General features: G+C 38.9%; 1 long non-coding RNA gene across 1 annotated transcript in view; it reads right to left on the reverse strand.

The window, feature by feature from the left end:
• Positions 1-4,479: 4,479 nt before the first annotated feature.
• Positions 4,480-24,568, reverse strand: part of LOC102020950 — a 40,939-nt gene continuing 20,850 nt past the window's right edge. Inside the window, exons 3-4 of the long non-coding RNA XR_001234965.1 lie at positions 7,582-7,673; positions 4,480-5,204 (exon numbers count right to left, since the gene is read on the reverse strand). This is a non-coding gene — a long non-coding RNA (uncharacterized LOC102020950). The remainder of the gene's footprint in view (positions 5,205-7,581; positions 7,674-24,568) is intronic.

Genomic DNA, 24,568 nt, shown 5'->3' on the forward strand with positions numbered 1-24,568 from the left:
TTCTCAGTTACAACTGCTTTTCTTTGCATAATCAATGATGGTATGAAATCCAAAATGACAGGACTTGCCTATTCGTCAGCTTCTTCAAAGAAACAGAACTAGTAGCATGTGCAAACATATGAATAAGAGACTTAAGAATCAGCTCACAATTATAGAAGCCAGAAATCCAAAATCCACACAGTGAACAGGCAAGTTCACAAGTTGCTTTTGCAAGCAAGAAGTTGGCAGATACAGCAGTGGAGAATGAACCAAGTGTAGTTTATGAGGGGGAGCAACAAACAGCTCTCACTAGCCAGGAGGGGCTCCAAGGAAGAACGGCACCGAGGCACCAAGTTCAGGGGTTTATTTGCTGTCTTTAGTGAGGTACTTTGATGGCTTCATGAAAAGGAAACAATATAGCTGCCATCTTTAACGAGGCCTCAGTCAGGAGAGCAGACTTCGTGGGGTACATAACTGACCCCGTTCACTGCATTTTGAAACAACGCAGTTGCCATCTTTACCCAGGCCTCTGACATTGTGAGAACAGACGTCCTCTGCACTTCAGCTTCCCAGGGCGACTTCAGCGAGCCTCTTTCCCTGGTGTTCCAGTTTTCCTAGGGCTTGTTTCTGCGTACTCAGGTCTCTGTCCCAACTTCTGTTAGCTTCTCTATCTGTGGGTCTCAGTACTGTAAACAGCCTTATGTCTGTAACTTTCATTAACACCATGCCCACAGCGAGGACATATCATTTCCTTGGGGAGACGGGGCGAGAGGAGTTCAATAATTGCTACCAATAGCACACCTTCCATATTGAGCGCTCTATTAGAACTGCTTCTCGGCCTTTTGGCTAAGATCAAGTGGAGTGCTCTACTAGAAATACCACAAAAGGGGCTGGGGATTTAGCTCAGCGGCACAGTGCCTGCCTGGCAAGTGCAAGGTTGTAAGCTCAATTCCTGGTACCAGAAAAAAACAAACACAAAAGAAATACCACAATGTGTGAACATGTTTACATAAAGATTTCAACACTATGTTTAATTATAAAAACATTTAGAAGCCAGCTGAATAGTCATATAAGAAGAATGTTTTATTATGGTGTAGTACAGTATACACTTTCAGTGGAATACTCTGCAGTTTAAAAACCTTAACTAGAACTATATCTACTTACTTGATATTTTAAGGAGGGAAAAATATTAAAAGGAAAAAAACTTACGTGAATGTACATGTTTTGATGAGTGTGAAGAAAAATGTTAAAGATACACCCTGCTATTATCACGAATGACCTCAAGGTATGGCCATGGGTGGGATGGTTTGGTGAAGAATGATTAGAATATTCTTTAGATGCATTCAGATTCTTTGCTTTTCTTTTAAAAAATTAACATACATTACTTCTGCGATTCATTTTTAAATGAATGAAATATAGCTTTTGAAATTAGTTCAGTGCCTCAAGAGCAAAAAGTAAGTGGATGCGTTATTTTGTGAAAAGTAAATTTTGAGGGGGAAAGTTTAAGAAATGAAGGCTTGAATCTCTCATTATTGGCAAAGGTGCTAAACCATCAAAGTGCACTGTAAGTAGAGAGAAGGCGACCCTCACGGGGAAATGGCACCCCGAGGCGTGGTTAGCTCCACAGGACAACCAAAGTCGGAGACAGGTGGGGAGGAGGTTGTTTTCTGAGGTGTGCTGAGGACAGGCAGGGCTGATGCAGGATAAGTTTTAAAATGTGACAGTAGGAAGTCACACCTGGACTGCACATCTCTGACCTGAAGAAACAGGGTGTCCTGGAGGGCAAGAGCTACTCTCAGTATGAACCAGCACTTGGTCAACATGGAAACCTTTAAACTGTAACTACACTGCCAGGTTCTTGTGTAGACATCCAAAGAGGCGGAGATGAGAGACAGAACTGACTCACTGGATTCTTCTTTTTTTTTAAATAAAAACAAAATTCCATAGCAAAGTAATAAGAAAATAACAATAGCTAATAACACTGTATGTCACTATCTTCAAAGTAATTACTGGATTCTTGATCGACTTGCAGTCATAGATTCTAGTTTGCCACTTACGTACTACTGTGTATCCCTTTAATAATCCCTTTTTTTGCTGAAGTATCTCCAGGGGGTTTCTATTCCTTGCATGTTGTATTGTTTTGTGTATGCGGTTTTTTTTTTCTCCTGAGCTTCTGACTTTGTCTTCTCAGATATATAACTGTCTTCCTAACTTATGGACTTCTCAAATATTGACATGAAGCTGATGAAACATTATCATCCTGTAATCATAAATGTGTAGTCATTTCCTGAAACTGGTAGGAGAGAGATGCTCTTCAAGTATAGAATAGTAATACAATAATAATAATATATAATAACAAAGAACAGAACAATTTATATCAGGACAACTGTGAATGTCAATTTTTACATTTATTTTTACATCTTGTCCCAGGTATACTTAAACTAGCAAAGCTTACTCTCTTGATAATTGCAGAAGTCTGCAATTAATTGCCAACCTAACAATTATTAATTACGATTGATTAGAATGGTCAAGTAGCACATTCATTTGAAATTGTATGTTCTTCTAAAGTATTAGCTAGATAGTATGATTGGTTATATGAGGGGTATTCTAACGATACATTACTCAAAATAACAAAAAGTATTTGGACATTTATTACATGTCCAGTTATATGTTGGATACTTTGAAAAATTCAAAAATTAAAAGATAGAAAAATAGTTGCCCTGGAGAGTTTATATGACATTGGTAAGAGACGGTAACACACATACTACAGCACCAGCTACACATCGGCAGGTTCGCAGTACCTGATCAGGTCATGGCAAATGAGCCCTCCTAGGGTGCACTGCTTTTTTTCTGCTTTGTATGCTGCACACTGCAACACTGAAAGTCTCCTGGTCTGTATGTAGGTCAGGCCAGTATAGTTCACAATGTTGATTAGAATAATTTGTGTAAAATGTTTTCTAACAAATTGTGAACCCTCACATATCCAATAATTTCACCGCAGTGACATCTTAATAACACAGCAGAAACAAACAAATCCTTATTGAAAGGAATAAAATTGATCCTGTCTATAGCAACATGAATGACCAAAGGACTCCATGAAAGGTAATAGGTGGTTGATGTATCTCCCTGCTGCCCCGGGATGGTTCCAGTGCCCTGGCTAAATTGAAGAATTTCCCACCACTTAGCTCCTCCCTTGCCCAGGTAGAAAATATCGCCCACAGACAGGAGCAGCCCTGAAACTCTACCACGTGCTCCAGTTGGAGATCCTAGCGTGGAATATGAAAACAGACAGCATCCTCTCCCTGCCGGGGGTGGAGGTGGGAGCGCGTCCAACCTGCACGCACCAAGTGGCCTCGGTGCTGTGTCCCTGGTGACAGCGGGAGCGGGGAACTCGCACACCGGGCGGCAGCAGAGGTGCCCGCGGCAGCCGCGTTCAGGGTCTGCAGCGCGGCTTGGGCCTTGCTCTGGACACTGCCTCCGGTCTGGTCCTTCAGATCTCTGACAGCCCTGAGAGTCCCATTACACTTCCAAGTGACCTCAGGTCTTCTGTTTCATTCACCCAGACCCCTGTTCTGTTATTTGCTATTAAAAACGCTGATCTACATTAATTTGAGTGAAGGAGAGAAATTCTGTCACTGATAAATCAGAATTAAAAGTGACACCCTTGTGCCCACGTGGGAAAGAGGAGTAATCCTGGTGTCCAAAGGGCTGCAATGGGAACTCACCTTTAGGGGATGGGCTACGTGAAGTTAGGACCAACGCTCACAGCTCTGTTCCCTGAAATCCTCCATCCCTGAGAAGAAAGTTAGCTTTCCAGCCTCCAACTCAAGCAGGGAAAACCTTAATGGCTTATTTTTCTTACCTCAGCCACTATTCCCAAGATGTGCTTATACAGAGGAACTCAATAGCAGAATTATGAAAGGACAGAAACAATAACATTTCTGAGGCTCTGCGAAGCCAAACATCCCCTATATGTGCTGGGTTTTCATTTAAATAGTGTGGTGCATGTTTTGTTTTCTCAGCTGCAGTCTATTGTAACGGAGTAATTTGACTTAGCTTATGAGTGATTCTAATGTACGGCGGCAGGGAATCCACAGCTCCTGCTAGCGCTGGGGTCAGGAAACTTCCTGACCAGAGGCTTCTCCAGTCTAGCTGCTCACACACCGTCTCACATCCCACTCCACTACTGAATCAGCACCGACATCTTCAGAAAGGCCTCGATGAATTGTAAAAACACTGCCCGGGACCACTTGTGCATTGTTCCTGTTATGACCATTTCATCAAATTCTGTGATCAAGTCCAGTGAGTGCAATCACAGCTTCCCTCCACCCTCCACTCTCTCCCACCTTCCCAGTGGTGTTTAGAGCATCAGAACAGATATTTCTTTTCAACTCTTTGGGTAATTAACACATATACTTGAAATGATACATAAAATCTCTATCTTACTCAAAAAAAATCAAACTTTTTGCATTTAATAGGTGTAGTTTAAGATACTGAATTATCCATGAACCACAAGTAGATACTAACAGCGGGGTAAGGAGGGAGCCCAAGACCTGTAAGGTAAACATTATCTATAAGGGATATTTTGGATAAAAAAGATATTTTATCTTGAAATAGAAAAACACTTTATTATACACATCATTCTAATTTTATTAAATTGACAATATTATTGTCAATTGGGATTGTTGCCGGGTGAAGTAATAAGCCCTTCTGAGTTTTAAAAGTAGATGCATTTATGATGTTTCAAAGCAAAGAAACACAATGTAATAAATTATTCTATAAGAAAGTGAGTTGATTGTATGGCTCCTATTTTATTTTGTTTTTCTTTGTTTTTATAATAGAAATAACAAAGCATAGAACTATATTCTCTCTACTCATCATTAACTTTTCTTAAGTTATAACATAAATCTCATCCTGGTTGTTTTATAATTATTAGTATAAGCATGTTAAATTGTTAGAGTTGGTGTTTTCTTTTTTTAGAACACAGAATATAACAATCTTCCAAACAGGGAAATTCCAGAAGAGTAATAATAGTAATGCAAAACCCGGTGATGAGTTTCAGGGCACAGTTCCTCGCTCTGCTAGATGGAAGCCAAGTGCTATGGTCCGTTCCGGTTTCCCCAGAACATCCTGGCACCTGGACTGAGCTCTTTCTGCTATCACAGGAGGTCCTCATTCTAGGAATGGCCACCTCATCTTTGTTGCATCTTCAGAGCCTCTCTTCCCTGAAAGACATAAATATTGAGGAGAAAATTAAAAAACAGGTCAGTATGTTTGCTGCCGAGCCACAGGGCTGCACACAGCCAAGCTTTAAGAAGTTTGTTATCAGAATTAAATAATCATCTAAAAAGGAGCAGTTTCCAAGTCTGTATTTGATCCACTAAAGTGATACCAAAATTTCTCCCTATCAGGAGACAAAATGATGTATAAAAGTTAGGAACTCCCTTATAAATTTATTCTTTTTACAAATATGTTATAGTCCACTCTTACAAATGTTGCTAAGAAGAATTCAAACACCCGGAAAGAAAACTCCTGCTACAGTTCTCCAAATTGTGCTACTCAACCCAGAATAAAAATAATAAATTTCCTTTCTCACGGTCATTTGTGAAAATCATACTACAGTGCATACCCACCAGCCTATAGACAGGACACACCAAATTCACTCCCCACTTAGGTGGTCATCCTGCCGGGTGAGGAGCATGAGGAGTCCCTTCTCTGCTTTCTGGCATCCTAGCTGGAGAATCATAACCAAATCAGACACCTCCGACATAAAAACTAATACTTTTGAAATTATTATTAAACTTTAAGATCTTACCAAGTAAGATTTTTAATTTGTGCTAATTTGAGCTAATTTGAAGCTTTGTATTTCCTTATGCTAAAATAACACATGTGTATCAGAAAATCATAGAGGTCTATACTTATGCCAAAACTTTGAAGTCATTGAACACAGTATAAGAGACAAACTCAAGGAAACCTATCTATAAGGCAGTAATTGTTCCTTAAGTAATTTAAGGAGTGGCAATTAAATGTCCAGAGAGATGTGTGAAAATATTTACCAGTAATAAGAGAACTGTATGTAGAAATGTAAAATAATGGATAAGTTTAATATAGATGTAAAACACTGCATGAAATAGAAATAAATATACATCTTGCTTTCAAATTGATATATTTAAGTAAATTCTCTAATAATAGTTGTAGCAGAAAGAAATCAAAAAATCGCTTCCTCCTAACAAAAAAATTTCCACTCTGTTTATTTAACCAAGCCTCAAGCACTGAGTTTATTTAATCAAAACCTAGATCCCACTTTGAAGGAATTCTTTTGGATGTAATCAAAGTCCTATGTCAGGTAAGATACAAAGATGACTTGGGAAAGAAAGGTGGTCTAAGATCTGAGCCCTTTAAAAGCAGATGAGGAAGACAAAAGAGGACATCGGCAGGTTCAAAGTCTGAAAGGATTCACCAGACATTGCCGATTCGAAGATGAAGGAGAAAACCTGAGCAAGAGCACAGAGCAGGCTTCAGGTGAGAAGCAGGGAACAAGACCTCAGGCCTACAACCACAGGGAACTACTTCCGCCCGCAGCTTGCCCAGAGCTTAGGAGCAGCTTCCGGTCCAGATCCTCCGGTAAGGGAGCCTCTCCAGCCCACACCTTCGTTTCAGCTTTAGGAGACCCTGGGCACAAAACCCATCGTGCTGGCCTTGGGACCTACTGAAAAGTGAAATCTTACATTTGTGTTGCTTTAAGCTACTTCATTTGTGGGGATATCATACAAAACAATAGGAATCTAACTGAGATTTTAGGGCTGGCAGTGGGGGATCACAACAAGCACACAAAGTAGGAGCACATCTCCAGACTTGGACAGTGGACAGAAGCTGGCAAAAGTTTCAGAAAAACTTTAGGGAGTTTAGGGCAGAGGAAGCCTAGATGGCCTGGACAATCACAGTTGAACTGTGGGTGATAAATGCACTGCTTGGGGACCTCAGAAGGAAGCCCGGAATATCTTACTGAAAACTGAGGAAACAGGATTATATACCATAGTAGCAGAATACTTAACAAAAGTTTATCCTGAATTTATGTGGAAAGCAGGACGTGTATATAAGAAACTTATGTATTTAGCTGAGGAGATTCCCAAGCAAAGTGTTTAAGATGCTACCTGACTTTACCTTGCTGCTTCTGGCAAAAAGTGAAAGGAGATAAACTGATGCAGAACTGTTCAACAAATAGGCAGTAGAACTTGATGATTTGAGGAACTCTCTGCCTACCCTGCTAGCAGGGTTAAGAAATGCTTTATTTCTGTTAAGAAATGCTTCTGAGGGCCAGGGCTATAGCTCAGCAGCACAGCACCTTCCTGGCAAGCGCAAGGTCGTGAGTTCAATTCCTGGTACCAAAAAAAAAAGAAAGAAAGAAAGAAATGCTTCTGAAATTTCAGCACAGAGAAAAAGCCAAAGATTGGCAACCCCTTCCCAAAATCTCAGAGAGATCATAAGATGAGAATATTCAGCTTCACAACACTCCTCAGTGAAATCAGGCAGGACACGCAAAGCTTCAGAGCACTGAGGCACAGCCATTGAGGCAGCAGCCAAAGCGAGAGAAAGGATTACCTAAAAATAACCTGCACCTGGGGACATCCTGAATGGCGTAAAGTCTTGTGTCATCGGAGTTTTCTACAGCTGCATAATGCTGACTGCATGGTCTAAGAAGGAAAGAGATTACAAAGTGAAATGTTGCTCAGCCCCACGATTCTACTGACAGGAAGTAGGTGGAAGGTGTGGAGCCAGAAGCGCTGGACCACAAAGAACTTTGCCCAGGCCCGAAACTTCGTCTCCCAGCTGCATCTCAGAACTGTCTGGAACCACTGGCTCCTTTCCGTTTTACATTCCTGCCTGTTTTTGAAACAAATTGGTAATAACTACTCTCCTGTTCTCTTACACCATGGTAGGATGGAAGCTGTTGACTAAATAGTGTCACAGAGCCTCAGGAACGTAGAACATGTCCATCGACTCCATCCTTACTGATCTGGGTGGTGTGAGATCTTGGATTACTGATGCTGTCATGGGATGAGACTTTTAGGGACATTGGAGTTGGATGAATATGTAGGTACATTTTATGTACAGAACAGGTAGGAATCCCTAGGAGGCAGAGGGTGGAGTGCTAGCTATCGTCATGCCACTGCAATAACACACCACATCTTCCTTCTGTCTAACTGCAGCTCAGCATCCACTGACCAGCCTTTCTCCAAGCCTCCTTCCCTCTTCTTTCCCCAGGCTCTGGTTGTTTCTAAATTCTATGAGATCAACTTCTTTATTATTGTATAAATGAGTGAGCTCACACAATACTTGCTTGTTTCCCTTCAAATAACAATCTCCAGTTCCAACCATATTGTATCAAATGACAGGATTTCAGCCTTTTTACTCTCTGAATAATATTGCATAGTACCCATGCATCCCTTGATGGACACCTTGGTTGTTCCATTTTTGGCAATTGTTCCACTTCTTGGCAATCTAGTGATCTCGTGCTGCAGTGATCATGGCATGCAGATGTCTCTCAACATACTGACTTCACTTCCTTGAATATAATCCCACTGCTGGGATAATTAGACCATAGGGTAGTTTTATTCTTAACTTTTTTAGGAAACTCTATATTGATTTCTACAGTGACTAAACTAATTTAAATAATGTACAAAAATTTTCTTTCCCCCACATCCTCTCCAGCATGCTTTAGACTTTTTTAACAATAGCCATTCTTACAGTGATGAACCAATATTCTGCAGTGGTTTTCATTTGCATTTCTCTAATAACTATGTTGAGTGTTTCTTCCTATAACTATTGGTCATTTGTATGTCTTCTTTTGAGAAATGTCTATTTAGTCTATTGCTCAACTGTTTTACACTGAGTTATTTTATATATGTATATATATATATATATATATATATAATTTACAAATATTTTCTCCAGTTCTGTAACTTATTTCCAATCTTTGTCTGTTCGAAGATTCTGCAGTATTTTGCCTGTGTCTTCTCCTAGTAGCTACATGATGTGCTCTTCTGTTTAAGTCTTTGATTCATTTTTATTTGACTTTTGCAACAGGTAAAAATCAGTTTCATTCATCTGCACATGGATATCCAATTCTCTGAGTATTATTTATTGAAAATATTATTCTTCAATATGTGTCCTTATATACCTTTGTTAACAATCAGCTATATATATGTGAGTGTACTTCTAGGCTGTCTATTGACTTGTGTGTCTGTATTCATGCCAACACTATGCTATTTTGATAAATGCAGATTTGTGATGTGTTTTGAAGTCAGATGGATAGTGTAATGAATATCTCTTGCTTTGTTCTATTTGTTCAAAATGACTTAGATATGTATCTGGAGATTTTTGAGGTTTCATGCAAATTTTAGAATTGTTTGTTTCTTAGTTCTATGAAGAATGTAGGTATTTGGATACATACTAAATTGAATCTATCATAAGAGATTTTTTCCATTTTTCTATGTGTGTTTTTTCCTCTTCAATTACTTTTAACAGTGTTGTATAATCATCATAGTAAATCTTTGATTAAATTTATTCCAAGGTATTTATCTTGTAAATAAGATTACTTTCTTAATTTCTATTTAAGATAATTCATTATTGGCATATAACCATGCTACTAATTTTTATACACTGATTTTATTTTCTGTGACTTTGTCTAATTTATTTATTAATTTTCATAATTTTGGTGGGGTCTTTTGGATTTTCTGTATATAAAATCATGTCATTTGCAAATAGTGATATTTTTATTTCTTTTCCAACTTGGACACCATTTATTTCTTTCTCTTGTGTCACTGTTCCATCTACATCTTTCAGTTGATTAAGGTGGGTATGTTTGTCTTGTTCTAGAACTTAAAGAGAAAGCTTTAAACTTTCTCTCATTCAGGATAATGTTAACTGTTTATTTATTATAAATAGCCTTCAATTATATGAAGTACATTTTTTCATACTGAAGATATTCAGAATACTTATCATGAAGTAATGTTGAAATTTATCAAATGTTTTATTGCTTCTATTGAAACGATCATATGGTTTTGTCCTACACTGGGTTGCTATGCTACATCACATTTACTTATTTCATATGTTAAACCATTCTTGTATCCTTGAGATGAATTCCACCTGACCATTATGGTCAACATTTCCAATGTGCCATTGAACTATACATGCATAGCCAAGAATATTAAGCTACAATTTTTTTTTTGTTGTCATGTTCTTATTTGGTTTGGTATTAGAACACATTGAAAGATTTTCTTCTACGCTGTGGAGTGAGTTAAGGAGAATTGTTATTAGGTATTCTTTCACTATTTGGCAGAATTCCACAGTGGAGCCATCTGGGCTTTTCTTTGATAGGAAACTTTTTATACCTGATCTGGTCTTATTGCTTGCTACTAGTCTATCCATATTTTCTATTTCTTGTTATTTAATTTTAGTAAGATGTATGTGTCTAGAAACTTGCCTATTTCTTCTAGATTATTAAATATATTGACATACACTGTAATTTATTAGACACTAATATTCCTCACAAAATCCTAGGAAATTTTCTTCACCAATAACAAGAAAATCGCAAGTAAACAAAGTGGATTCTTTGTAACTTTAAACTGAAATATTGCACACTGGTTTTTTAGATGAGCTTCTGGAAACTACTACAATCTCTTCTCTACACTGTTTCTTTATACACCTAATTCACATATAATTGTGCAATGGCTTTGTCTAAAACGTTACCCAAAAATGTTTATGTGCTCAGAAATGGGGATTTTGAAGGTGGTTGCTATGACTGTGCTGCACTCCCAGTGGATTAATCCACTAATAAATTCATAGCTGAACGTGCCATTAGGAGGTAAGGCCCAATGGATGAAGTAGGTCATTGAGGGTGTGCCTTTGAATGCTCTCTCTCTTTCTCTGTCTCTCTCTCTGTCTCTCTCTCTGTCTCTGTCTCTGTCTCTGTCTCTGTCTCTGTCTCTGTCTCTATCTGTGTGTGCGTGTGTTTGTCTCTCTCTCTTTCTTTCTCTGTCCGCTCCCCCACCCCCCGGCTTGCTCTATCTCCTTGGTTGCTATAGTTGTGCAGTTTTCCTCTACCACCCCCTTCTGTCCCTATGGTTCTACCTTGGAGCCAGCTGACCATGCACTGAAACCTCCTGAACCATAAGCCAAAATAAACCCCCCCCTCTTTTAAGTTGCAGGTGTCATGGTTTTAGCTTTGTTTTTGTCTCAAAACTTGGAAAGCTGACCAATATAAAATATGAAAATCAACATTCTTGAAAAATTAATCTTCTCGTGTATTCCTTGGGGTTTTTAAAAAACGGTAAGATTTCCTAAACACTAGCAGTCATAGCCTTGAACCGTTGCAGTTTCCTCAGTACCTTCTCCATAATAACGTCAGTCTTAGAAGAATGTATTTTTTTAGAATCCTAATACCAAAAATACCAAGAGCATAAGTTTTACATCAAAGGCAAACCAAGTGTGTACTTTTTAGCTTATTGTTCCCCTCTGTGATAGTTAGAGCTGTGCTGAAGATGAAAGAGAAATGCTAACAACTTATCTTCCTACAATAACAAACCTCACCCGGAAAAGCTTTTACCTAACTGGACAGATACCTTATATCTTCAAATAAGCCTCTTTAGACTTGAAGAAAGTTTGCTCCTTTCTCTAGATAATTACTTTTCAGGTTTGAAAAAAAGAGAGAAGTTGGGAGAAACAAGCTTGTGTCAATAAATTTGAAATTGTGGGCAACTGTTTTATAAAACTTACATATGCATAGCTATTAATCCACCCACTGTGGTCAATTATATTAGTGTTCAAAGTACTTGCAGTCTTTCTTTACAGTGTCCCTTCCCGAAGGCAGGATTATGTGTTCCCAGCCTGTTTAAATCAACTGTGACCATGGGACTTCCTCTGGTCAATGAAATGTCAGAAGAAAATAAGTGTCCTCCTCCTCAGGCCAAAGCTTGTGAAAACATCACACTCTTCACCATGAAATGTTTCACTGAACCCTATAACTGGTGATGCTACAAACAGGGGCAACACCAGCATTTTTCTGTCACAGCTAAGGGGAGGAGAGCCACGTAAGGGAAGAAAAATGTGAGGCAGAAGCTTTTCTTTAAAACCACTGCCTTGTGAAGGTAATTTGTTATTAACAGCCTAACCTAAACTATCCAAAAATGGGAGGAAAGTTCCTGTTCAACTACACCAGAGAACACAATAAGTAGTGAAACTTTAGAGCGGTATCCCTGGACTAAAGCTAAGGGTATCCACTGTCAGCAACACTATATAATACAGTGTTGGAGGCTGTGGTTAGGTCTCTAAGACAAGCACAAGAAAATAAATGATAGAATAAGGGTAGAAGATAGATGATAGATAGATAGAGATAGATAGGATAGTTTTCATATGCATTATATATACATATAATATGTATTAAAAAGAACAAACCATTTTCCCAGAGAACTGATATCCGAATGCTACAGTTTACAGAGGTGTTAGCAAAGGTGCTGGGTGCATAGTCAGCGTAAAAATCAATGCAGACCATTCATTACACTCTCACAGGACAACAGCAAACAGCTGGAAGGTGAAAGTCTTTCAATCTTCCACTTAAAAAGCAATAATAAGACACTAGGGATAAATCTAACAGAAGAAGTCATGAAGCAGTAATAAAATATTATTGGAAAACACTGAAGAAGACCTAAAATAAACAGAAACCTACACCTCAGAATTAATCTATTAAATCATTAAGTTACATTCAAGCTCACAGGTCAGTTTCTGAAGTTAACAAAACCAATTTCAAATGTATAAGAATGAGAAAAGACCCAAGAATAGTAAATGTAATATTGAAGAAAAATAGTACGACTTAAGATAAATAAATATAATACTGAGGAAAAACAAGGTATGGAGAATCACCCTACTGCTCTCCTGGCTAACTGCAAAGGAACAGCACTAGAGACAACACAGCCTTGGCAGCAGGACTCTGGGGGCGCAGGAGCGAGACAGCTGGGGGAGAAGAGGAAAGGAGGCCCAGAACAGCCGCGCGCATGCGAGGCCTTGACAGATGGCAGCGATGAGATGGCAACGTGGAGAAAAACGTCCTCAGGTCTTCAGGGTAGGAACAGTGAACTGTTAAGGAAAAGACCATAAGTAGAGTATGTTAACATTTAAAAGTAGAAGAGAAAGAGTGCAAAAAGAGTGGAGATGTGGCATGTCAGTGCACCAGTTCCCCACAGGGAGTGTAATCATTACATACCGCAAACACGGACTAAGAAAACATTAAATTAAATGTGAAACTAATGTACGTCAAAAGACAGTGTGACAAAAAGGGAGAAGGAGGGAAGGGGACAGGGAGGAACGTGAGAATGGATATTTAACCTACAAATAACCAGCGGGACAGTAGTAGCCAAAACATGTAATCATATATAATTAACTGAAAAGAGGGCAACTCAATACAAATGCATAAAGAATAGTTAATTTCCACGAAGAGAAACCACAATGGCCAGGGAGCATATAAAATATAATAAATCACTAGTAATTAGTGAAATACAGAGATAAAAAAAGAAAATTTTGCATCCCTCAAATTGGCACAAGTTTAAGCGCCTGGCAATGTGGGGCAATCGGCGATCTTGGGCAGTAGAAGAGCACAGTTGGCCTCCTCCAGCCATGTGAGGATGTGTGCTCCCTGCGACCCGCACGCCCACTCCTAAGGTGCACCCTGGAGACAAACTCTCACCCTGGGCACCATGAGGCAGGAGCAGAAAGAAAGGTCAGTCAGCTTCTCGTGCATAAAAAGAGCGGAAGATTAATAGCTGCCTCAAGGGTTGTTTAAGAAATAGAGGACTTCTGACATGTAAATCTTGAGAGCAGTCCCTGGCAAAGTGCAAGTGTGTAAATAGTGTTAGCAGTTGTTAATAAATTCATTTTTTAGGGCTCCCTTGACATTATGTCAATTTCCAGTAACCTCTGCGCTGTACTCAAGGCTTGAGATGCTTTCCTCTGCAAGCTTTCTTTTCTGCACAACCGTTGACCTCATTTAATAGCTGGCTCCCTAGGACCCAGACAAGTCGGCTCGCCATGAAATACAAGGGCCGCCGGCCCTGCTGGGAGCTGGGTGGGGCCTGTTCATCCTCTCAGGTCATGTTTATGCTAAACCTTTTGTTCAGGGGTAAGGTGGGCAACTGGCCCATCTTACGGTGTCCCGTGAGGTGTGCCAAAGTTCTTTAAATGATTGCGATCCATCAGGTCGACCCATGCTAACTCAAGCCAGTAGACATTCAATCTCACCCCTTAACAAGACTTTTAATTACAATGAGGCTCTACTCTAAATAAATGCAAAAGGGAAGAGGAAAGCAGCGAGAAAGGGGAGGGCACAGACATTGAAAGAATAAAAAGACATTCCAAATATTTTTCAAAGAAGAAAAAACTATGTATAGTTAGCAATGTAGAGAACTTCTGGCAGCTCCATCCGAAATTTGGACCTCAGCAAATAGCTTTTCAGCCTTAGTTAGGGCTCTTTTACAGTCTCCATTCTTTCTTTAAGTAACGACTCTCAGGAGCTCAAAATCAGAAATGCTTAATCCCGCAAAAATTAACATGAAGGATTAATGGACATTAACATGAAATATACCACATTTTCGGGATAATATACTGACCATCTACATGGCCATCTAAAGTAGACACTGCTCATTCCCCGGCACTAAGTCTCCCCGACAGTGTCGCGGGCTTTAGTCCCTGTAGCCACTCAGCACAGGAGGCACTTGGTAAGACCAGAGCCTCAGGATGCCACCAGACTGCTTAAACACCCAGCTCAGCTGCTGACGCATACGAAGCTGGCTCTCCAAAGACCCTTCGCCAGGCCCCTTACCTAGTCTGTGCTGTAACTGCGGGGGGAAATTAGCTTAATATGAGTATAAGGAGTGCGTGTTGTTCTTTTTACTAACCAATACATTCATTTCATAAACATTTATAAAGCATTTCAAGGTGCCAGGTAAATACTAACCTGCTGAGTTACAAATCATCACTTGATTTCTGCCTCAGTCTGTATTTAACTATGCGTTCCCTAATCTTGCAACCCAGATTTGCTTCTGTTCCTTCTTAGTCTTTCCTTGCTTTGTCAACACACATAGACAGGCACCCACTCACACACAAAGAAACACACACACTCACACACAACTGCACACCACGTACAGTAAAGACGGCAGTGAGGGGTGTGAGGTCAACCTAGTTAGGGTCATGTGGGTTTCCCTGCTTCAACTAAAAGACTCTTTCACCCTTGAATTAGAGATCCAAATTTTTTATAAACAATTCATAAAAATAAACTTCTTTTCCAATAAATACACTTTTGGGAATTTTTTTTCATTTACCTTTATTGATTTAAACACCCAGCATTACATAAGCTTTTAGAAAAATAATACTTTTCCATTGTTTAGAAATTCCTTATTTAAAGCCTTTACAGCAATTCTGAGTACAAAATAACATTAAAAATTGTGCAATAAGATAATTGCTGATTTAATTATATTATGTCTTCAAAAGGACATGAAAATATGAAAATACAGTTCATTTTCTGTTATAAGTGCCTGACATTTAAAATAATAATAACTCTGGGATCTAGAGCCTTAATCTCATTATCTCTATTCTTTCCCCAGTCTTTAAATTTTTTATTTCTCTTCTCTTTAGAAACAAAGTTTCCTGGTTGTTTTCTTGGCTTGTTCTTTAACCAAAAAATGAGAATGATATTTTTTTGCTCTTATTGAAGTGATAGTTTAGGGTTTTTTTAAGTTGTGTTCCTTCCAACTTATTGAAGTGGCCAGTAATCCTCCCAGCTATTTATTAAAAAGACTGTTGCAATTTCCTCTTCCTTTGTCTAGTTGTGTCCAATACTTTAATCATCTCCTCGCATTTTGGTCAGGAGTGCCTCCTTTGTGCCCGTCAGCTATGTCTCTTCCCGCTGCAACTCTAAGCCTTTTAACTTTACACAGTTGTAAAAACTAAAGGGCTCCTCCAATCATCAAAAGTCCATGGCTCCTAGACTTTGAATTATCCCCAGATTCCTACTTTGAGCATTTCCAATTGGATTATACCAAAATAGTAAAATGAGTCCAGGTTTCCTTGTTAATCCTAACACAGATACTCAGTGAGTTTCTACCCAGATGAAGCCCTTTGCTCAGGAACTTTTACACATCTTTTTGTCCAGTTCTCTCCAGGATTCTGAGGTAGGACTTCTGCTGATCAGAAAGCTGAGATCTGGTCAGTGTAGAAACTAGGATCTTACACATGATCACGAAGCTGATAACTGAGAAACCAGCACATGCTTCACCTGTGCCCAAAGTCTACGGTCTTCTTTCAACATTTCATGAAATGGTGCCTGAGAACTGTCTACATCAGAATTATGTGGAGTGTGTGACAAAAATACAGGGGACTCCAGAAAGAATGGCTATCCTCAAGAAATCAACCAATAATAAATGCTGGAGGAGCTGTGGGGGGAAAGGAACCCTTCTCCACTGTTGATGGGAGTGCAGACTGGTGCAACCACTGTGGAAGTCAATGTGGAGTTTCCTCAAAAACTAAAACTAGAGGTTCCATGTTCCCCTTCTTGGTATCTTCCTAAAAGAATTAAAAATATTATACTACAGTGAAATGTGCACACCCATGTTTATAGCAGCACAGTGTGTAATAGCAAAATCTTGGAAACAGCTCAAATGCCCATCAACTGATGAATGAATAAAGAAGATATGGGGTTTTTTTTAATAGAATGGAATACTACTGAACCATAAAGGAGGAGAAACTTGAGGCATTTCTAGGTAAATAGATACACTTTAAAACTATACACTTATGTGAAATAAATTGGACACACATGTGTAAATATCACCTTGTTTCTCTGGTGTGACAAACTAAAAGTGTAAATAAGGACCAAAATGTATAATAGATATTGTGAAATAGAAACAAAATGTTCTAATGGGGAAGGGAAGGAGGGAGGAGGGAGGAAAAGGGAAGAAAAGAGGGGAAAATGGAAACAAAGCTTTTGTAAATAATGAAGGGAAGAGGAGCTGAAGGGAGGGTAAGGGAATGGAGGAAAAAAAGAATCAAGATGTGTCACGTACAGGCACAAATGCCCTCTGATGAATGTGATCATTATGTATATCTAACATGTACAAATAAACAATTAAATTCTAAAAATTTTATTTCATCTCATTCAAGATATCCTGTTCCAGTTAACGAGAGTGTTAGCCTAAAACTAACCTTTGGCATGCCATGGCAGTACCACCCACCCAATCTGCAATCTCATAATCTGATTTTTAAGAAGATTCATTACGAGTCATTATCCAAAACAGCCATCTGTAAGAGATAGGATTAATGATGTGCATAAGTACAACCACAGCTAACCAACAACAGCCTTTGGCTGAAAGTAGTGGGAGAACCAATAGTCATAAAAGGTAAAATTGAGAAAAAGAAGAAGTCTTTCTCATTGGAGGAAAGGATGAGGGCGTTTTCTCTGTGGTTTCTGCAGGCTGACAGCTGTTTCTCTTTAACCTGCCAGATGGGAAGTAGGAGGCACTCAGCTGATTTTCAAGGTAATGGTAAAATTCCTTCTAGATCATTAGGCATGCTAAAAAATCAAACTAAATTAACCTTAAAAATTCCAGCTCTGGTTCTTGTTCAGTGTCTTGCCCAGTAGGTTTTATGAAGTGTAAGAATTCAGGAGGTTTGTGTGTGTGTGCATGTGCGTGTGTGTGTGTGTGTGTGTGTGTTTACACATATACACACAGTTTTTTCTTCCAGGGCATTTCTTTCTGATTTAGGTAAAAGATATAAGAGAATTAAGAGAGACAGAAAGTGGCCCCATATGCAAGATAGTGACCTTTACAAGGGTGCAGTCTGGGAACAAGGCGCTTAGGCAGTCACAGTGCCTGTCCGCGCTCCTCCTTTAGGAAAACCACACATCTGGTCCTCAAAGTAGAGTCCTACCCTAGGTGGCCAACAGTAATCAGCATCCTTTTGACATATTTTGGTGCCCCTTAAGTTTCCACTCCTCCTTTCCTGTACTGCAGGGAAAGGTATGGAGCCCTCAATATATTGAGCCCTCCTTCTCGTACCCTTTCCAGGAGCATAACATATAAATGTATGATAATCATTACTGTAAGTCTCCTTGCAAACTGTTATCCAAAATATGATTCTAACTTGAATGGATACCATTTTATCTTTAATCTAACACCTAATTGACTACAATAATAACATAATTTACTAAGCTATTCTATTAGAGTTTTTTAATTGACCCAGTTTAGTTGAAGACCTCTTAATCACCAAAGGCAATTCTATTCATTCTCTTGAATTTTCATAGACTTTTCACACTCGCAGAACTCGCTCAGAGTTTGTGTGCATGTTTCCCTCACAGCTCCCTTTCCTTCCCTGCTGGTTCATTCTGTCTTCTTTTCTCTACTACTTTTTCACACGTGGCTCATAAACTGCTGGGTTAGGGTTCAGGGTTAGGGTTAGGATCTCTGCTGAACTCTGTTCTGTGCATTTTCCTCCTTAGATGCACCTTTCTCCCTGCTAACATGGGGGGGGGGGAAGCAGGCAAAAAGAGGTTATGTGAAATCGAGTTAGTATAGAATAAAGATAAGTAGACAAGAAACAAGGAAACTGGATTGTTGTACCTCTGATTATATTAAGACCTGAGTTAGATTCTTGCTCAGCTCCATGTATAGAAATGTTAATGATTTGAGGAAAGTAGGCAAAACAAGATTCATTAGCCTTACATTTGCCTAGTGTATCTCATCTGCCTTCAAGGCTAAAGACGTCAAGACAGGTTTTCAGGATGTACAGGGACATTATATTGCCAGCTTTTAAACAGACACCCTAGAGTTATGCTTGGAAAATCCAAACCCGTAGTCATCTTGAGTTCCAGGACGGGCTGAGACTTGGTACAATCACTTCCCAGGTAATGATTTCATGGGGATTGAATTGTTGCTCAAGCTTGAAGGATTCATCCAGAACTACGGAAACCAGAACTGAGAAAAGAATCAACCAAGCCCTAGCCTACCTCAGCTATCCATAAATCTGGCCTCCTGTTCTTGTGAGTGGGCCAGTCTGACCCCTGTGTCAGACTGAGCCCTATAGTTACTCTACCTGTCTTTCTGTGTCGCTGTTGTTATTGCTGTTGCTGTTGTAGTTGTTATTGTTCTGCTTGTAATTGTCTCACTTCTTTTTAGGCTTAAGTACCACACAAATGGCCCATACTACTTATTAGAGCCAATAAATGTTGTCTTGAAAGTAATAAAAGGCTGTTTCTGACAGATTTGTTCAGCCATCACAAATTTAGGTAAGCATTTAATAGTAGGATCAGTATATGATCATTACAATGCCTTGAATACTTTAAATTTCACCAGGAGAAATTATGCACAAGACCTAGAATTTGCAGCTGTCTTTTTACTTAATAACACTTTTCCTCACAACTCCCTGGAAAATGCCCTCATGAGAGAACAGTCACATAGAAATGATGCTACAAAGAGCAAGGAAGAGAAACAGAACGTGTTTAATGTCATTGAACCCCATGGCAGGATTCTCATTCATTCTGTGTTTCATTTGGACTCTGGGTCTTTGTGCAGATCATCACAGTCATTCCTAAAATATGTTGACTATGTAAACTGTAAGTCCAACTCAGTACTCACTGAGCTACACAGTGTGGTAGGAATTTGTGCTATATACAAATTAGAAAAGGAGTTAATCATGTTTGACATTAAGATAATACAAAACAAAAGTTTAAAAATAAAGTAATAGACTATTGGGAAACAGAATATTGCTCTAGGGTAGGTATTAAATTTATCCAGAATAATTTATGCCAGGTAAGAAGGAAGGAATGTTCATTGTAGTCCTTTTCCAGGACAGTGTGGTCTAGCTAATTTGCTGTGTTTATCAAAAATAGCATTTTAGGAGTTGTGCTAGATACTGGCTTTTGGTACAGCATGCTTGTTTTAATTCTCTTTATGAATATATATATATATTCCCCCCCCCCCGGGACATACATCTATCTTCTCTTCTTTGTACACTTAGCTTATTTAGCAAATGTCTTATAAGTACAATCTTTTCTGAATAAGTCAGTAAGTAAGGAAATGAAGGATTGGATTTTCAATTCTTTTTTCTTTTTTTTTGGAACCAGGAATCACACTCAGGACCTTGCTCTTGTCAAGCAGGTGCCATACCACTGAGCTGCATCCCCAGCCTGGACTTTCAGTTCTTTAGCTGCTTCCTGATGACTTCAGGGTAACATCCACACTCCTTCAGTTTGACGTACTTGCACTGGAAATTCCAAACCAAAGCATCCTTCACTCAGTGTTCCTACATTCTTCCGGGCACATAAGGAAGCCGTCATCACTCTACTCTCCCTTCTTCCCTCGTTCAGATCCAGGCGACCCTTCAGCAGGAGATCGCGGGGGTATAGTTTGGATCTGGAAGGTTCCTGAAAGGCTCCAGCATTACAGGATGGGTTTCCAGCTTGGCACCACGGGGAAGGGGCGCACCACGGAAGGCCTTCTGGTCCCCGGGGGCTCACCCTTTCGGAGGCTGTGGAGTCTCGGGCTCTTCCCCTCTCTCTCTTCCACTTCCCAGCCACGAGGCAAAGGGGGGACCCTGTCACATGCTCTGCCACACAAAGTGCGCTGCCTCCTCACCACAGACCTGACAGCAAGGGCACAGCCAGTCATGGACTGGAACTTCCATAACTGTGAGCCGAAAGTTGGCTCTTCCAGGTATTTGTTACAGGACAGAAGGCCGACCAGCAAGGATGACAATCCAAGTGTGACCCAACAGAATGCGTGGCAGGAAGGAAACGGCCAGTGGATTCAAAGGTTGCTTGGAGCTTTTTTCTGGGCAAGTGTTAAGGAGTAGAAACAAAGGTATGGAGGGACAGCAGAAGGGAAAATGCAAAATTGTCATGCTATGATAATCTTAAATTATAAGACTATCGTCTGAAATTATTTGAATGTTTCTGCTTTATCTATGTTGTAATCCTCTGAAGTAAGAATACATCAGTGAGAAATGTCAGTTTTTCATTATCATTTTATTAATAGCACCTTTTGCTTTGAAAATATCTATTAAGTGTTCATAATTATAATATTTACAACTTCTATAAAGTTGAGAAAATTTTAGAAAAATAACAACAGCAAATACTGGAAAAGATAAGAATGAATTATACTATGAGGAAGAAAGTAAAACAAAGCAATCACCTTAAAAACAGTTTGCCATTACTGTAACGATGGTATTTTTGGTGGGCATAAAATAATTATGCTTTAGATTTTATACATGTATTTGCATTATGGACCAAATAGCAATTAATGTATGATTTTTATTTTTATTTTATATTAGTATATATTTGCAGTGCCTAATGTTTACATAATAATTATAAAGCAAGAATATCCAAAAATGTTAGCCTAAAAATAATTTATTCTAGAGAAAGAAAACCACTCACTTCATATATGGATATGATTTATTTGTCCTACCCCAAAGAAAGAAATAAATGACAATGTTAATAACAACTAATAAAATCACAAGACAGGGAAAGATTCAGGAGTATAATGAATGTGCTGGATTCATTTCTTGTTTTTACTTCATTAACTTTTTTCCTCATCAAAGTACTCTGAACAATAGGCTTAGTCTGTCCAACATAAGGGATGAATTAAATAGAAAATCTTTATTCTCGCTGTCATGCCCAGAACAATCTCTTTGTTTAACTGGGATTCTGACTCTGTCCTCAGATTTACCAGGGACGAGTGGGGGGTAGTTTATGACAAACCCCAATCTAAGCGTTTTTGTTTAGTCTTTCTGTGTATTTTTGCAGCACGTTGATTATAAGTAAACTTTGCAAAACCTTATTCCTTATGCAATCTGATTGGGATATAGAATCTTTTCTCTTTGATTCAATATGAATATCACCAGAAACTATTGGCCGAGAGAAGGGACTTTATCACTAAGCTGTCCTACCCTCTCGTTGCCCCCTCCCTGAAACATCTAGCACAAGCACCATCACAGCCGCTGCAGTGCCTTTCTGAGTGCATCTCAGGAAATGATTCAGGAAACAACATTCCATTATTAGAGCACATGAAAACTAAAGCTGTCGTTGAGCACCAGCACACGCCTTTAACGGCAATGATTTTCATATCTATGAATTTAAAATATCTACCTTTCTGTTATAAATGTAAGTATGTATCTTCGCATTCTCAGGAATGTATTTTAAATTTTTCCTTTCCTACGAGTAAAGGATGATTGGATGATGAAGCAAACTTTATCTCAGCAGTGCAGATCTATTGTACTCACTAGGAATTGAAGGAAGTCCTGAGAAGTTTCTACTTCCTTAAATTCTAACTCATTAAATTCTTCCCTTATTCACTGTGGGACAGAAATCAATAAGAGTATTGCAGAGAAATTTAGCAAATAGTTAACTAGAAATTTCTAAATTTCATGCAGTCTTTCTTCTTCTGATTCCTTGTGCCTCATCTCTTTGTCTTCTTTCATTTGATATTCAAATTGACAAAAGCAAGGTAAAGATGCATAAATGCTGCATAAAATTAACAGGTCAATTAATAGTTCCAGAATAATGTAGTAAGATTTAAAACAAAAACCTGATGTTCAACCCCTAAGCTGCTTGAGAATCCAAAAGGATTTTTCCAGGAACTCCATCATGAATATTCCTTTTCTGGTGTCTTTAACCAACGTTCATTTAGCCTCTTAATAGTAAATGCATCTACACCAGGAGAGACCCGTTCCACCATTAGCCCTAGCCACTACAATTCACTGCTTCAGCCTATTAGCACAACGACCCTGTCCTTAGGTTTATCAAAGGATTTTAGAATAACGTGTATTTAAAATAAACCCTTAGAGAAATGCAAAAAAAAAAAAACAAGATTGAGATCAATCTCACTCCGGAAAGAATGGCTATTATCAAGAAGTCAACCAATAACAAACACTGGTGAGGCTGGGGGAGAAAAAGGAACCTTTCCCCACTGTTTGTAGGAGTGTAGAGTTGTGCCGCCACTGTGGAAATCAATGTGAAAATTCCTCAAAAAAACTAGGACTAGCAGTTCCATTTGACCCAGCCATTCCCCTCCTGGGTATCTTCCTGGAGGCATAAAAAGCACCATACTACAGTGACATATGCACACCTGTGTTTACAGTGGCACAGTTTGTAATAGCTAAATCTTGGGAACAACCCAAATGCCCATCAGCTGATGAATCCCACAGATTGTTCTGTGTTTTTTAATACAATGGAGTACTACTCAGTCATAAAGGAGGATAAGGTTGAGACATTTCTAGCTAAATGGATACACCATGAGACCATACTTTTAAGTGAAATAAATTGGGCACACATGTGTAAATACCACATTATTTCTCTGGTGTAAAAAGCCAAAAATGTAAATAAGGACCAAAATGTGTAACAGACATTGTGAAATAGGAAGAATATATTCAAATGGGAAGGGGAACTAGGGAAGGGAGAAAGGAAAAGAAAGGATGGGAAAATAAAAAAATGATAAAAGAAGGAATAATTGGAAACAAAGCTTTTGTAAATAAAGAGGGGAAGAGGGATTGAAGAGAGGGTAAGGAAATGAGTTATATCATGTACAGTTACAAATTCCCTATAATGAATGTGATCATTATATATACCTGAAATGTAGCAATAAACTGAATTAATAAAAAAAAAAAAAAATAGCTGGGCACAATGGTGCCTGCCTGTAATCCCAGCACTCAGGAGGCTGAAGCAGGAGGAGCAACAAGTTTGAGGCCAGCCTAGGCTACATAGTGAGATCAGGCCAGCTTACCTCAAAAATAAATAAATAAATAAACCCTTAGAACACAGAGGTACTCAATGGAAGAATATTTGCTTAGCCTGTATGAGGTCTAAGTTTATTTCCTGACATGAAAAACAATAAATAAATAAAATGAAAATAAAGCAACATCTTGTCTTACTTCTTTATAACTCTAAAACACTTCCCATGGGACACATTTTCCAATTCTTCTCCCTCATAGCATTTTGACAGTGTAATTCTAAACATGTGATACCCTGAAGCAGATGTGATATTTGGTAGGCTATCTTATGCCATAGACTTCAGATTTCTTTTGCTATGACCAAGCAAAATGTTGACTTTTACATAATTCTAAGAGTTTCATTCAGCAAATATTTGCTAAGTACCTGCTAAGTGCTAGTCTTAGGCCCTTGGGGATGCAAAATCGAGTCAGCTTACTCCCTACCTTCCTTTGGTTGTGTTACACTATTAGCTCATGAGAAGCACATAATTAACTAAAAGTGCAACTCTGCTTTATTTGTACTTCTACTAGTCGATCACACTTCTCACTACTGAGAAGGTGCAGTAATATCCCTCCCACCCTGGGGAAGCTCACAGTGACTTCATCATAATATTCCTTTGAAACAATGACAATTTTAATTCCATTTCCTCCCACTATACATTCTACATCTTATACTTTTAAACTATTACGAAGGTTAGAAAGAATTATATATTGTCTTTTCACTTTCTCAAATGGCCTTGGCGAAGATGAACACCATAAGGTCCAAGACAGACACCAACACACAGCC

This window comes from Chinchilla lanigera, unplaced genomic scaffold (genome assembly GCF_000276665.1).
Source record: "Chinchilla lanigera isolate Chin_1 unplaced genomic scaffold, ChiLan1.0 scaffold00035, whole genome shotgun sequence".
In the NCBI taxonomy this organism is placed as follows: Eukaryota; Metazoa; Chordata; class Mammalia; order Rodentia; family Chinchillidae; genus Chinchilla; species Chinchilla lanigera.